The sequence below is a fragment of the Rutidosis leptorrhynchoides genome, chromosome 7 (genome assembly GCF_046630445.1).
Source record: "Rutidosis leptorrhynchoides isolate AG116_Rl617_1_P2 chromosome 7, CSIRO_AGI_Rlap_v1, whole genome shotgun sequence".
Taxonomy (NCBI): domain Eukaryota; kingdom Viridiplantae; phylum Streptophyta; class Magnoliopsida; order Asterales; family Asteraceae; genus Rutidosis; species Rutidosis leptorrhynchoides.
This window is the reverse complement of record NC_092339.1, coordinates 83033115-83045607: the sequence shown is the minus strand read 5'-3', so window position 1 is coordinate 83045607 and position 12493 is coordinate 83033115.

The window sequence follows — 12493 nt, the reverse complement described above, 5'->3', positions numbered from 1 at the left end:
TATCAGGTGCCTTCTCATACCTGCGGGCGTGATGTGCGACTTCGATGGTTATGGTTACAGTGTACTTAGGGTACCTTACTGAAACCCTTATGTACATGAGTGATGCTTGTGTTCGTGTTAATGAATGATTGGTATGAAGTGGCGAAGGATGATCCGAAATTCTTTTGTATGCTAAGTGTTAAAGCAAGGTTGATGACGTATGTGTTATGGGATACAAGACGGTAAGCAGTCGTTGTTGGAGCAATAGTCACTCTTTTCCAGGCGTGTATCGTCGGTCAGATGATTTTTTGTAGTGGTGACGGGTAGAAAGAATTTGATAGTTGGAAAAGTCTACCTTGCGGGTAGCGGTAATTACGTTCTAAAACGATAAGTGTTATGTTGACATTGTGTCATCGCTCAAGTGGCACAAACGGGTGACGGTAGACCTTAGTTTTTATTAATATTGAATTGAGTTCTTGAGAATTCGGGAAGAGGGACCGGCACCAAGTATGTTCGTGTACGCCGGTAAATGGTGAAATCGCTTGACTATGTAATCTTGGCTATTTGATTAAGGAGCGAAGTTCTAAGTGGGGGAGTTTGTACGACCACACGAGGAAGTTGGTAATGTTATATAAAGGAATTTGTGTCGACTTCATTAAGGATTTGTATCCCTACCGAGGAAGCGTAATGGGATTTTGAGAAAGGGTACGATGCCTCATTGTCGTAGTTTGGGTAGTAGTTACACAATAGCCTTTTTGTGTACTACGACGTAATTACGTGTATGTATTTATTTGGGGTTATCTCTCAGTTGACCACGTTTGACTTATGTTAGGTGATGAGTGATATCCGGAAGGATTAGCTCTTCGTTAGCCACCCTTGGTTGTGGTTTATGGTAGGCGGTTTCCGGAAAGAACCGTTACTTGTATGTTTATGATTTTAATTGCCCGTATGAATTGTGCACATAGCCGTTTTGTGCACATGGTTGTGAGTAATAGCTGATTTTTACTCACACGTTGGTAATAGTGATGCGATAGCCGTGTTTCACTCACATATCTTTGGTAGTGTTGCAATAGCCGTTTTTGCACACTACGGATATATCACGATAGCCGTTTTTTGTGTACTTGAGGGTGTGACAATAGCTGTTTTTGTACACCTTGAGTTTTGTGTTGAATAACCTTCATAGTGTTAGTATTGAAAACTATTGGTTGTTTTATACGCCAGTGGTTCGGTCATGAAGACCATGTCGTGTGATTAGTGGTGAAATAGCCGCGTTTTTGCGGTAGTTGCGTATTAGTCATGTATGCGCACTACAAGGAATGTTAGGTGGTAAGTGTTATCCGTAAGGATTCACTTTTATATGTCTTCATCGGTTGGGTTGTTGACTTCATGTTGAGGACGTGGTTACTATAGCACTATGCTTGTTAGGGGTATACGATAGAGACGATGTCTCGGTATGGAATTTTGATTGAGTTCTTCCCGACGTATGGGATTGAGCAAGTTTTAGTGCTCGGATTCGGGAATTTGATGAAATCGCGGGTGACGATTGAGTGATGAAGGTGATTCATTATGTAACATCCTGAGATCGGGCCTAGGTGGAAATGACCAAATTGCCCTTGTATGGTGTTAATTAGTGATTTTAATAATTATATGCTTATAATTATTTGTGTATTTGGTTAAGACCAGTTTGTGACAAGGGTCACAGAACAGGTTTGTTTATTTAATTTGGACTCCGTTAGGGCAGTCAAATTAAGTACGAAAGTTATTAGATAACTGGTAAATACTCGTGTGTGATGGGGTATGGTGTTTGGTTTAAATATATAACCTTGTACAGCTCATTTTCTCATTTCTTTTTGAATATTCTAAACACCACGTACTCTTTCTATCTCATCTCTAGAAACCCTAATCTAATCCAAGTGATAAATTGAATCAAGAGGCTTTAGTGACTGATTTCTAGCATCCTGGTGATCATCTAATCAGGTTTGTTTGCTTAAATTCGTACTTTAATTTATAGAAATTGGGTTTTGGGTCTAAATGGGGTTTTTATGAGTTTCATGCTTGAATCTTGCTAATTGATGTTAGTTAAGCTTGTTAGATGCTCAATATATGTTGTTTGTATGTTATATGAGCTTTGTGAACTGTCAATCGATCATAAACATGTTTGAAATGAGATTAATCTAAGAATTTGTACAAAAGTGTGTTCTTGAGGTTTTTTATTGAAATCTTGCATAAATCGTGCTAAGATATGTTTGTTAATATTGTTTGATGCTTGATAATCGATGTATATATGTTAGATAAGTTTCTTGGTCTTTAAATTGACCAAAAACGGCTCAAAATCTTCGTTTTGGGGTAAAAATTGGTCCAAACAGCGTCCTGGTGCTGATGAGCAGCACCCGTGGGGTTACAGGGTGCAACCGTACGGTTGCAGGTGTTATTGGGCGGTTGCAGGTGCAACCGTACGGTTGCAGGTGCATCTGTGCGGTTGCGTCTGGTCAGTTTTTTCTGAAACTTGTTTTGGTCGTAACTTTTGAACTGTAACTCCGTTTTTGATGAATAAAATATCATTGGAATCATAATGAAGAGTAATTTACAATGGTAAACTTTTGAGAAGCTAGATTAAATTTTGTTTTGGTCGGAAAAAGGGGTTTTTGCGTATATGTCTGTATTGCACACACTTATATGATGTTAGTGAACAGAATTAGGTTGTAGACATATCCAATGATGATTATAAGATGTTATGACTTGGTTTAATGTTGTGATGGAGTATATGTGTATGTATATAAGTGTGTATGTGTGGATATATGTATATACATATATGTGTGTATGTGTACATATACACATTGTAATTGTGATATTGTTAGTATTTGGAATATGATTTACTAACTTGTGAGTATTATTTTCAGGTGATACAGATGAGGAGAAGACTCGGTGATATTAGACTACCGAGTGATGCCGGTATCGGTGAGTGGGACTAACTGGAGTATATAGTATAGAGTAGCATGTTATATTATGATTGCCTTGCTTGTTAGATATACTTGCTATTGTGGTTAGTTAGTATGTTGTGATGACTGCATGTTAGTTGATGCTTGTCTGCTGGAGCCTAGTGCGGCCCTATTGTGTAGTAGCCTCGGTAGGAGAGATCAACCTGCTGGTTGGGTTTCTCTGTGGTAGCCTAGACAGTCGTGGTGTATATATGTGTGAATGACGCGTCTGTCGCGTGTGGATTATATATATACAACACGGTGGTGGAGGAACTTCTGGTAAGCCCCAGTCCGATCAGTTGGTGGTTAATGGTTTGGCCGAGCCGCCAGAGTCTCTGTAGACGGCACTTGGGTGATGTTTATGTGTTAGACTATGTGACATGATTAGTATGACGGTTTCTGTATGCTATTACTTGTATTTAGTTGCACTCACTTAGCTTCGTGCTAACCCCCTCCTCTTCCCTGTAGGTTGACTGTTGCATACTTGATAGATTCCAGGGAGACGGATTGTTGGGAGATATGTTTGACTAGTCGGAACTCTGATGTCGTGTATTTTCTATTAAAGTTGTATTTACGTTTTAATATAACACCCTATCATTTAATTATTAACGTGTTTATCATTAAGTGGATTGTATATATATACATGTTTATGTTATGTATTTGTTAAATTGATCTTTCGTTGTATTTAAAAAAAATCTGGGGTGTTAAAAGTTGGTATCAGAGCGTAGTTTTGGCAGCATGTGCACGAAAGTGACATGTTCCCAAACCGTGTGTCGAATCAAACATATCTTGGGGGTGGGTTAAGTGAATGAAGTATGTATTGACAAGTTAGTTGGCAGAAACTAACAGATCGATTCCACCCTACTGGTGCCCCGTTGACCCTCAGTACTGACAGAAGTTCAGTGGACGTGTTTCCTGCCTATTTAGACGAAGGACTTGACTAGTATTAGTTGATGTAGCTCCAAGGATAAGGATTCAGTTGCATACGTTGATGAGGGTCAAGGGTGCGGGTGCGATCGAGGTGCTGATAGATACAGAAGATGTCTTCTTATTCATAAAGGTACATTTTTTTTACATTGCTGTAATTATTATTATTGTACATGTAGGTTGTATTCCCGTGTCTGTCAAATTTTGTGTTTGTTGTAATGATAACATGTGATGATTAGTGTTTCTAGTTGCGATTGATTGCTTTTTCCTGTAACATAGAAATAGATGACAGTTGACGAATCCAGTTACGACGATTGTCTCTGGAGCTACCCTTGCCACTAACGGGATTTTATTCCCTTAGACTGACTGCCATGTTGTGTGAGACTTTATTGATATGACCTTGTGATATTGTGTTATGCTGTTGTGAATTGTTTGTTATATGGCTTGTAATGCTGTACGTGAGACTACCATTGGCCTAGACATGAAGAATTGAGGTGAATGATTTGTTAGTAATAACCAAGGCGAATGTGAAGTCCTTTCTTTATCGTTAACTGATGGGACACGCGTAGTGACCCATAGAGACTGATTAGAGCAGTTACCCCTTGATGATTAGTGAAAGTGCCAAACCATATTGTGTAATTATGTGCAGTGTAGTATTCATGCTTGTCGACCGTGACTGAACCAGTAGATGACGGACCCTATGATATTATAGTATGACAGGACTTGTTGTGTTGGACTTAGGTGAAATATGATTCCTTTCCATGGATCTACGGGATACACGTAGTGGCCCGTAAGGATTGGAATAGAGTAATAGTTTCCTTGTCTTCTAATAAGAGGACCCGGACCCTGTTTGTCACTGTCGTATGTTGGTGGTTTGCGTGTCACGCATGATGTTGACTTTTGGTTCATATGATTGTGACCGTAGTAATCCTTGAGGAATCGCTTTTCCTACCATAGACTCACGTGAGTTGGTGGTGACCTTTAGGAAGTAAGTTTGAACAGAGCTTTCCATGTAGTCTTGACTAAAAATAGGAAAAACTATGTTTTGTTGTTGTAAGAGGAGTATTTCTAGCCTGGCTGTACCGTTGTAGGATTTGACTAGCTATGTAGGACCCGTAGAGTTGTCCTGAAAAGTTGTTGACTTTGGTGAATTGATGTGACTCATTAGATGCCAGTATAGGAGATGTTCATTTAGTGACTTTCTTAGAAGTAGAGAAGACCTTAACAGGAATAGGGATTCAGTTCAAGCTGAATTATGATGAATCTTGACTAGGTCGGGAGACGTGATTAGAACAGTGATCATATTACTGTTAAGGTAGAATCATTGATATGGTAGTTCAATAGTGACTGTTGTGAATATTCTATCTTTTGAAGATTTGAATGTAAGGTCGAGGACGGACGATAATAGCATTGGCAATTAAGTTGATGTAAGTAGGTATAGTTTATCTGATGTTGGATCAGAGTTACAAATGTGGTTACTAAGGAGGACTTAGTAGAATTAAGATCGAACTAGAACCAAGTTAGGTGTTTTCTTTCAAGACTTCTTGCGGTTTTGATAGTCTTAGATTGTAAAATCTATTAGTTTGAGATAGAGTGGAGATTTATAACTACCAGTGACTTGAGAAAATAGACCGTGTTGTATTGATGAACTCGATTAAGATCTTGTTCCGAAATACTCTAAATGAAAGTGTGATTTAGAATGATGTATTACGTCTGGCCAACGGAAATACACTGTAGCAAATCATACAGTAGTTTCGAGAGTCAGAAGAGATGTAACAAGTGTTAGATCGGATGTTGTTTGACGACTGATGCGATTTTCAATGACTGTTGACCGAGAGTTGACTTTTCTGACATAGTAATGCCAGTTGAACAATATCTGGACTTAGGCTATTGATGATCGAATAAGCTTTGGTTTTGAGTTCTAGGCTATTGATGATCGAATAAGCTTTGGTTTTGAGTTCTAATGAAGTTCTAAGCAAATTAAAGACGATGCGGAGATAGTTTTAGCGGTGTCAAATACATGTATTGATGTCATTTGACGGACTTAATTATTAGATGGATGTTTATTGTTTGTGTTAGTGGATATCGTTGACTTGAAATCCATGCTTGAATGATAAATGTTGGTTTATTATTGCAATTGTAAGTGTTTCTTCTAATGATGATATGAATGAAGTCATGCTTTTAGTGATGAATTTTGGGTAAGTATCGACCTAGATGAGTGATTTATGACGAAACTCTTAAATAATGAGTTTGAACCAGGTATTTATCTGCAGATACCAGGATATTTTGTTGTGATTAGTGTTGACCTAGCATTAAATTATTTGAAGAAATAGATACTTTTCCTTGTGTTTAGAGGTTAGTGCTAGTTTTTGACTTGTGACACGAACTTGATTAATACTGAAAATTCGATGAAAATGATTTAGGAAATAACCCTAAGATGAAATTGAACGATATAAAGTGGTGAGTCGATATCTGTATTTAGTAACTCTAGTATGTGATGTACCCAGACCTTGTGTAATTATGGGTTAAGGGGGTTAAATTTGTTGGTTTTGATACCATTATAACCAAGAGATAATCTTTTTGATGTAACTTTAGCAATGTTGGGCATGTGTATTGATGTTACTTGAGGGAATTAATACTCGGATAATTACTTCTGGTATGTGAGGACGGTTGTTCTTTACTCAAGAATTATGATGTTATGATTGAATTAATTTGAATATGGGTTGGTAATCATTTCTACTATGATTGAGTTGACCAGAAACACGATTTAGTCAATAAATTATTGGGTGAATCTCGATACGGTTGAGTAAATATTGGACGAAATTCTTAATTATCGAAATTGAAACAGGTACTAAATTACGGAGTTTGGGTAATTTAGTGTAATCCGAGTTGACTTGGCGATTTTGTAGTGATGAAATTAGCCAAGTTTGTGTGTTCTAATGTAACAACCCAAACCAATAACCAACCGAACACGCGAAAGAATTTTTTTTTTTTAAACAGAATAGTGCGCCACGCGCACCACCTCAGGGTGCGCGGCGTGCACAGGTCAATTTCAGTTCTGCCCGGTTTTGTCCACTTTCAAATAAAGATCTCCCACTTGCCGACATATTTAGACGAAACGCTTTTCACAACATGATATAATAGTTAAAACTCACACGATTCAATATTAAAATAAGTTTTACGAAACCGGGCCCACATGTACCTTAATACGAGTTTCATACAAAAGTTTGAGTTTCGACCACACTAGTTTAAATTCCAAACGACACTATGAGCATGGTGTTTGGGGTTAAACTACCCAAATCTCGGTCGAACTCCAAAAGCTATCACATCCCAAAAGCGTCCCCTAACAAACAAATGGGATCTCTAATCTGCACGAATGCCCTTACCCTTGTCTCCACTGGAGCCTATAAAAATATAAACAACGAGAGGGTAAACAAAGCTTAGTGAATGCAATAATTATACCCATATATATATAATATACCTACTTGCAATCACTTACACATATACTGCATACACGCTAGCAATACAATTAGCATACCATCTCAAGTTCAAAGCTAATAATCTCCAACAAACCGCTACTAGCGTAATCAATAACATATAATCGACATAATGCAATATGCTACAAAACAATACACAACCATGGTTAACCATCCTCGTGTCATGGTGCTACCGGATCTTTGGTTCACACCATACGCATCGGTTATGATGCTACCGGCTCTTTGGTTCACATCACAACCCGAGTCATACTCGCACTAAAGTGCTACAGGCTCTTTGGTTCACACTCTAACAACTCGTGCCGTAGTACTACCGGCTCTTTGGTTCACACTACAACACACGTACTATGACGCTACCGGCTCTTTGGTTCACATCATAGTACAAACGCACATACTATGGCACTACCGTCTCTTTGGTTCATACCATAGCATACAAATAAATACATTATATACATATGCATATAATCATTCCACTCACCTTAACGCCTTCGGTGAATGTTTTATACTTCTGCAAGCTTCAAGGCAAAGTACCTAATATAATAAGTACTCAATCAACAAACAAACTTGTTGGACTAAATACCAACACTTCACTCATGTGCATTTAATGACTTAAATGCATTAAATGCCCCATTTTCACCAAAACCACCCCTTAAGGGTCAAGACCATCGTTAATCACTTAAAAGCTAGTGATTAAGGTCCAACAACACTAACCATTACACAATTAGGGTATTTCATACCTATATTTCCCAACTAGGTCAATCATTAGCCCTTTGACTAACCCATCTAACACCCATTTACTAATTTACTAGGCGTACTAGTGATTAACTAACCAATTAGGACTCATAAACATCAATTAACACTTTGAAACCCTAGGTTAGTTACCATTGAGTCTTCATGACTCCATCTTACCCAAGAACACCCAAAATCATTAAATATGGGTTTTATGTTTATCACTATCCCAAACCCTAACCCTTAAATCAATTAAAATAAGGAAATCAAAGTTAGAGCTTACCACTACAATCACAACGTAGCTAGTGACTAGATGAACAACTTTATAACTCGAGCTAAGACCCAAAACTAGCTCCTCCTTTCTTGGCTTGAGCTTTCTCACACAAGAATCTCACTCTCTCTATAAAATTGAAGTGGAAAGGATAAGGTTGTTGATAATGGAGTTATGACTCTCCCCAAACTGATCTACTGGCCTTAAACTCGTCCACAAGTGAAATTACCAAAAAGCCCATCAAAAAATATGATTAAAACAAGCAGAACCCGGCTACAGTGGACAGTGCGCCACGCGCACCATTAGGTGTGCGCTGAGCGCACTTTGCCCAGTTTAGCTTCTGACCTCAGTTTAAATACACAACGTCACCCACACTTCATGTACTCTATTTACAGCTCTGTACAATAAATATTAGGGTCTTACAACTCTCTCCCACTAGAATTGGAGTGCGTCCTCGCGATCCAAGCCGCATGACAAGAGGGAAGATAAACCAACACGAATTCTTCGGGCTCCCAAGTAAACTCGGAACCTTTACTACGACGCCATTGAACCTTAAAAGTTCTCACCTCTTTATTTCTCAACCTTTTGACTTTCTCTTCGAGTATAGCAATCGGCTCCTCAATATACTCTAACTTATTGTTTAGCTCGATCTCGTCTAATGGCACCCAAGAAGAATCATCTGTAAGACACTTACGGAGATGGGAAACATGAAATGTATTATGGATCCCTGCAAGCTCTTTGGGTAATTCCAAACGATACGCAACTTCACCAACACGAGCTAGAATTTTAAATGGCCCAATAAACCGAGGAGCTAACTTTCCCCGTTTTCGAAACCGAATAACGCCTTTCCATGGTGAAACCTTAAGCATCACCATGTCACCTTCTTGAAATTCGATCATTCGTCTACGCTTGTCGGCATACGAATTTTATCCATCTTGCGTCTTTTTCAAATGATCCCGAATCATATCAATCTTGCTATTCGTCTCCAAAACCAAATCGGTATTCCCGATTTCTATTTGGCCCACTTCACCCCAACAAATCGGGGTTCGACATCTATGCCCATAGAGCATCTCGTAAGGTGGCATCCCGACACTAGTATGATGACTATTATTGTATGAGAATTCCACCAAAGGTAAGTGTTTATCCCAACTACCACCGAAATCAATAATACACGCTCGTAACATATCCTCCAAATTTTGATTCGTACGTTCAGTTTGACCGTCCGTTTGAGGATGATACGCCGTGCTCAATTTCAATTGTGTACCCATATCTTCATGAAACTTCTCCCAAAACCGAGATGTGAAACGGGTATCTCGATCCGAAATAATAGATATAGGAACCCCGTGTCTCGCTATCACCTCCTTGATAAACAATTTAGCCAAAGTCTCCGATGATATCACTTCCCGGATGGGAAGAAACAAGGCACTCTTCGTCAATCGATCAACTATCACCCAAATCGAATCAAATTGGGTTCTCGCTGTCTTTGGTAACTTTGTGATGAAATCCATGGTAATGTGCTCCCATTTTCATTTTGGGATTTCTAACGGTTGTAACTTACCATACGGCTTTTGGTGTTCGGCTTTCACTTGCAAACACGTGACGCATTGTTCAACATACTTAACAACATCACGTTTCATGCCCAGCCACCAATACTCTTTCCTTAAATCAAGATACATTTTCATCGTGCCCGGATGAATAGAGTACTTTGACTTATGTGCTTCATCAAGTAGCACTCGTCAATGATCACCCATTTTAGGCACCAACACTCTTCCTTGAAAAGATAACAAACCATGCGGACCTTAGGAAATAAACTCCATTTGTCCCACGATTCGTTCCTCATGCTTATCGTTAACAAAAGCTTCAATTTGAGTCTCGCCAAGCTTTACAAGAAAATCGTTAGTAATAATCATGCGTAACGATCCTACTCATATCTACGGATGTTGACTCTTTCGACTTAATGCATCCGCGACCACATTCGCCTTACCCGGATGATAAAGTATTTCACAATCATAGTCTTTCACCACATCCATCCATCTACGTTGACGATAATTCAAATCTCTTTGATCAAAAAGATGTTTCAAACTCTTGTGATCCGAATAAATCGTACACTTGACACCATACAAGTAATGGCACCAAATTTTCAACGCATACACAACCGCCGTCAACTCAAGATCATGAGTTGGATATCTCATTTCGTGTTCCTTTAATTGTCGAGAGGCATAAGTGATGACTTTACCCCTTTGCATTAGAACACACCCGAGCCCATTTTGTAGTGACCCGAACTTTTCCATGTTTATTTATATTAAATGAAATTTTTATTTACATGATTAAATGTTTCCAACATGTTAAGCAATCAAACTTGTTAAGACTTGATTAATTGAAATAGGTTTTATATAGACAATTGACCACCCAAGTTGACCGGTGATTCACGAACGTTAAAACTTGTAAAAACTATATGATGACATATATATGGATATATATATATATATATATAGTTAACATGATATTATGATAAGTAAGTATCTCATTAGGTATTTTAATAATGAGTTATATACATAAAATTGAGTTTATTGAATTAAGAAACTCGAAACGATATATATAACGATTATCGTTATAACAACGTCTTACTAAATACATATGAATCATATTAAGATATTGATACATTATGTTAATCATGATAAATGATAAGTAAGCATGTCATTAAGTGTATTAACAATGAACTACATATGTAAAAACAAGACTACTAACTTAATGATTTCGAAACGAGACATATATGTAACGATTATCGTTGTAACAACATTTAACTGTATATATATCATACTAAGATATATTAATATATCATAATATCATGATAATGTAATAATTTAATATCTCTTTAGATATAATAAACAATAGGTTAACAACATTTAACAAGATCGTTAACCTAAAGGTTTCAAAACAACATTTGCATGTAACGACTAATGATGACTTAACGACTCAGTTAAAATGTATATACATGTAGTGTTTTAATATGTATTCATACACTTTTGAAAGACTTCAAAACACTTATCAAAATACTTCTATTTAACAAAAATGCTTACAATTACATCCTCGTTCAGTTTCATCAACAATTCTACTCGTATGCACTCGTATTCGTACTAGTACAATACACAACTTTTAGATGTATGTACTATTGGTATATACACTCCAATGATCAGCTATTAGCAGCCCATGTGAGTCACCTAACACATGTGAGAACCAACATTTGGCAACTAGCATGAAATTTCTCATAGAATTACAAAAATATTAGTAATCATTCATGACTTATTTACATGTAAACAAAATTACACATCCTTTATATCTAATCCATATACCAACAACCAAAAACACCTACAAACACTTTCATTCTTCAATTTTCTTCATCTAATTGATCTCTCTCAAGTTCTATCTTCAAGTTCTAAGTGTTCTTCATAAATTCTATAAGTTCTAGTTTCATAAAATCAAGAATACTTCCAAGTTTGCTAGCTTACTTCCAATCTTGTAAAGTGATCATCCAACCTCAAGAAATTTTTCTTATTTACAGTAAGATATCTTTCTAACACAAGGTAATACTCATATTCAAACTTTGATTCAATTTATATAACTATAACAATCTTATTTCGAGTGAAAATCTTACTTGAACTTGTTTTCGTGTCATGATTCTGCTTCAAGAACTTTCAAGCCATCCAATGATCCTTTGAAGCTAGATCTATTTTTCACATTTTTAGTAGGTTTATCCACAAAAACTGAGGTAGTAATGATGTTCATAACATCATTCGATTCATATATATAAAGCTACCTTATTCAAAGGTTTAAACTTGTAATCACTAGAACATAGTTTAGTTAATTCTAAACTTGGTCGCAGACAAAAGTTAATCCTTCTAACTTAACTTTTAAAATCAACTAAACACATGTTATATATCTATATTATATGCTAACTTGATGATTTAAAACCTGAAAACACGAAAAACACCGTAAAACCGGATTTACGCCGTCGTAGTAACATCGCGGGCTGTTTTGGGTTAGTTTATTAAAAACTATGATAAACTTTGATTTAAAAGTTGTTCTTCTGGGAAAAATGATTTTTCTTATGAACA